We start from the raw sequence: 4,856 nt of genomic DNA on the forward strand, positions 1-4,856 counted from the left end.
TTTATATCTTAATAAATGAAGTTGTAAGGTGTAATAGATAATTTTAATTATCATTGTCACAATTACAAATTTAAAGGTTTTTATATACTAAATCTATTATTTCGATCAGGATATATTGAATGATAAGAAAGTAAGCTTTTTTAATAACTAAATGTGTGATTTTGTTAATAAATGCTTACCTTCTTTGTAAAATTTTATTGATTAATTTATTTTCCACATGAAAAGTAATGCCTTAAAACAAAAGAGATAATTGCCCCTTAATAACATGTTAATTTATAAACATAACAAATAAAGTTACACCTAAAAACATGAATAATATAACAAACAGATTCAGATATCACAAAGTATGTAGAAATTAAAAATTACATGAATAAGGTAATGATTTAAAATGTCATAAACAAGTAGAATGATTTTTTAAAAATAAAAACCACAGAGCAGGCAAAAATTGTAATCTGACCCACGTTTAGCAGAATTATTGATAATAAATTCGGCTCCAATGCACTTTTGAAAAATGCCTTCTGTTATTTTAAATGTTAAAAATATTTTTTTTATATTACTGATAGATGTAAATTTGGATCTTATTCGAAATCAAATTCAACTTTTTCAGACTGTCGATCCCGAAATGGAAATTTTCTTATATAGATTTAGAGGAGTGTTTGATCATTATCAAAACAAATTTTTGAATGACATAAGATAAAATAAAATTTATTGAATAATACAGTGATATAAAAATGGTATAAACAATAAGTAAATCTATATTATTTTAATTTACTTTTATTCGAGATATTTATTAAAAGTAAGTTTCTAAACAATATTTACGTTATGTAGAGTCAAGTATATAAAATTTCAAAGGATGTCGAAGGTATTTTTACAGACAGAACAATTATTGCTATAGTGGATTTGTATTATACGAAAATCTAATGTACAATTTCAACAGATATAATAATAATTGAATGGTGTTTATTTGACAATATTTTTCATAGGAAAACTATTCGTTCTTCTGATCTAGAAGGTGGATACAAATCAACTCTTCAATTCATTTTTATATTGCCTTTCTGTAGACAATAATCTGATCGCATTTTAACGATGAAAAAAATGTTTTATAAATTAAAAAATATTACAATAAGTGTATTTAATATTATTTTATAGTTTAAACGATATTGTTTGGTTTGATAAAGATAGAATGAATTTCCTTCCGATATAAAATGCATAAGATTTTTTTAAGTTCACTTTTCTAATTACATAATTTATACTCAATAATTTTTAATTAAATAACGCTATCTCAGTAGAATTCTATTTTCATTAGAGCCTATGGAACAATTCTCTTGACTTTATACATTAAAGTACAGTAAGGTACCTTAGAGTAAAATTTTGGATACTCTAATGAAATATGTAGAGTAAATTAATTAATAGGAATATAATTGAATATGCTCCCCCATTATATATTTATTAAAAATTAAAAAGATAAAAATTTAAACTTATATGCATCAATATATAATTGTTAAAAGAATGTGCATATTATCATATATTTTAAAACTACAGTTGTTTTGAAGTAAGTTATGACAGAACCGATTTACTTAAAACAGTACTGTTATAAAAAATAATATGCTAACATAACTTATATTAATTTATATAGATATAACAAGATACGTCTTGTACTCAAAGGAGTCTTACATATATATAAGTGAGAGCAAATTTTTTTATAAGATGTTTTTATACATTTCGACCAACATTGACAAACTTCTAAATAAATTGCTCCTAAATAGCGCTACCCACAAAAATTGCCAATGAATATTTGTAAACAAATCTTCTCCTGAATATTAAAATTAAATACAGAACCATTCAGTGTTTGTGAATTGTTGGGTTGCAATTTGAAGAAATTGTAAACCTATAAATTCCCACTGTCGTCCGTCTGTCTTTCGTTAATCCCAAAAACGGAATTTATATATATGAATGACGAGACCAGGTATGAAAATCGTAGAAGCAGGAGACAGCGATTAACTTCCGATATGTATGAACTTCCAACGAAAAGCGGAAATCATGTTATTTCAATTCAAAAATTCTCCCTAAAAGAGTTAGATGACCGGCACGACTCGATTGCAAAAAGAAAAGTATGATGTACTGTACAGGGGGAAGACACTGCTATTTGAAGGTGGAGTGTATATATTTTAAATTAAATAAATTAAAAATATGATTAAAAATTGCAAGCACGACCGACATTGTGACAATGTCACAATAAATAAATGCTCGTTATATATACGATTTTACATTGAAAAGGACATTGTTATTGCCAAATCATTTGATTTTCAAACTTACAAATTTACAAATCTATGTATGGACTTTATTATTATGTGTAATTCTTATTGTTGAGTTTATTTGCTTTAACTGCATATTAGATTTAATACCAATTTCAAAGGTAAACAAAATATTGACGCTAATTGAGGTTTTACTACAAGTAAATTCCTTATAATGTAAAGTATTACAACGAATTTTCATATGTAAAATATGTAATATTTAAATGTAAAACATTCGGTTGTTTTAGTTTTAAAGTTAACGATTTTACTTTAATTCGATGAATTACCTTTTCTTTTTAAACTTGATTAAATTTTTCGAATAGATTTGTGAATTCTTCCCTTTCACTAGTGTAAAATTGTAAATATTTTTAACTGATTAGGAATTTAAGTTAAACTTACGATTTCTTTTAGAATGCTGACAAAATATTGCATAATTTAACAAAATATTCCTAATCTTTAACTGTGCAATCCATTCTTCATATTTTACTGGAATGTGTCTGGAGTCAATCCAAAACTTTCAAGTTAATTTTTTTGCATAAAATATTAAATTTTCTTTATAATTATGTTGAAATTGAATTCTGTGGACTTAAAATCTGTTTAATTTCATCTAATAGACTGGACAGTAATTGGTCATTTGTACTTTTTCCATCCACACTCAACCTGTTAGGATTCTGTTAAAAACAACAAATTAGTAAAATTTAAATAAAATTTTAACTAATTAACTATTAACTAACTTACCAAATGTTTGACTAGTAAACATATATGATCATCTTGGATTGAGCGACTATAAAGAGAGGCACTAAGTCCAACTTGCTCCACCACTGTAAATATATAAATAATTAAATCATTACTCATTATAACAGAAGTTAAATTTATTTCAACATAAGTTTCATTCAATTTGTAAATATCTAAATTGTTAAAAACTGTAGGAACATTTTTTTTTAATAAATATAATGCACTATAGATAGAATTTTATATAATGTACTTTTTAAGAATCATCATAAAACATATATACTGTGTACACATTAATGCCTACTTAAAATTGCCCATTTATATGACTTTCTTGCTTAAAAATCTAATATTAAATCAAATTCAGAATAATCTTCATATATTTAAATATATGAGTACATGGAATATAATTTATGTACTTTGTTCTTTTAATATATTAAGAAATTTTACATCTAAGAAATGTATTTCCAATTTAGCAATTTACCTCCATAGTAAATGCTATTTTGTAAATAATGTAATTAAAATATTTTTTCCATTTAATGACAAATCACTATAACCAGGACAAAATGAGCTGTATAAGCAATATTGAACTATTTGTCTGAATATTAATATTGCTTAACATTCAGAACAATATATGAATGTTAAACAATATTGTGTGTGTCAGCCACTAAATACGATCATTAAAAAGTTGCAAATTGCAAATCATCATTACAGTGAAAAGAACAAACAAGTACTCCTTCAGCAAAATTAATTATGTTGTAATATCCAGGGTCCGTACAGGTAATTTAATCTGTGATTCCCTGACTTTCCAGGTATGTATGGACCATGAATATCTTTCTAATGTTTGCAACTTTATTAAGTACACCAAATGTTTGTTTCAAGATAATTACTCCTAATGCCAAAAATCTAGTATCAAGTTAAAAAAATAATAGAAAATATTTTATAAATAATTAAAAACTAGAAAAAATAGAAAACTAGAGAAACTATAAAACTAAAACTAGAGTTCAAATTTTTCATTCATTATTATTTATATATAACTTCGTATTACTAATATCCAACGGAGAAACTTAATACTATTCATTCATATTTTTATACAATCCTGCTGTTCAATATACTGCATTTCCTTGATTCNTTAAAATAAAAACTTTACACTTATATCCTTTTTCAATAAAATGACAAATGTCAAATAAGAGAAAAAAATCTCCTTTTCGAAGTATCGACTCATGCAAACAGGCTGCGCTCTTTCTTCCATGGTTGGTCAGAGTGATCGCCTTTATTAAATTAAAGATCAGTCTTCATGTAATTCAATCCTATTTTCAGTCAGAAAAATCCATTGGAGTGTAGCCCCCCTCTTTCTTACATTTAACAACAAGCAAGAAGACAGACCATAGTAGGAAAATGCTCGCCTTCTCTACTCTCTCTCAGATAATATGAAAGAAAAAGTAGAACAAAGACAGAAACACGTTAAAGGATTTACTGTTTGCCATAAAATGTTGAACGAAATAAAAGCTCTTTTCTTACACATACTTTTCTATGCGTTATCACTCAATAGAAATTGTAGATGAAAAGCAGCTTTGTAGCCCTTTACGATCATTGATAAACTCGCACGCTATTTTAGATTAGAGTGTACCCAAGATACAATATATATTAAGAGCCTAAATCAATAAATATTAATTACCCTATTAAAGATGATATCTAAACATCGTTAAATTTTGTAACTGCTATTGATTGAAATGCATTATATTTAAGCGAAGATAGAATAAACGCGTCATTGATATGGTAGCGAAAAATATCTTTATACCAATAAAGATTATAAAATAACGTTAAAAATAC

General features: G+C 25.6%; 1 long non-coding RNA gene across 1 annotated transcript; it reads right to left on the reverse strand.

The window, feature by feature from the left end:
• Positions 1 to 2,899: 2,899 nt before the first annotated feature.
• Positions 2,900 to 3,152, reverse strand: LOC111631298. The gene is made up of 2 exons (XR_002757674.1): positions 3,033 to 3,152; positions 2,900 to 2,965 (listed from the first exon to the last, which is right to left on the reverse strand). It is a non-coding gene; the product is annotated as an uncharacterized LOC111631298 (long non-coding RNA).
• Between the last annotated feature and the right edge of the window lie 1,704 nt (positions 3,153 to 4,856).

This window comes from Centruroides sculpturatus, unplaced genomic scaffold, assembly GCF_000671375.1.
Source record: "Centruroides sculpturatus isolate CEXI.00-Female unplaced genomic scaffold, Cexi_2.0 scaffold43, whole genome shotgun sequence".
NCBI classification, from domain to species: domain Eukaryota; kingdom Metazoa; phylum Arthropoda; class Arachnida; order Scorpiones; family Buthidae; genus Centruroides; species Centruroides sculpturatus.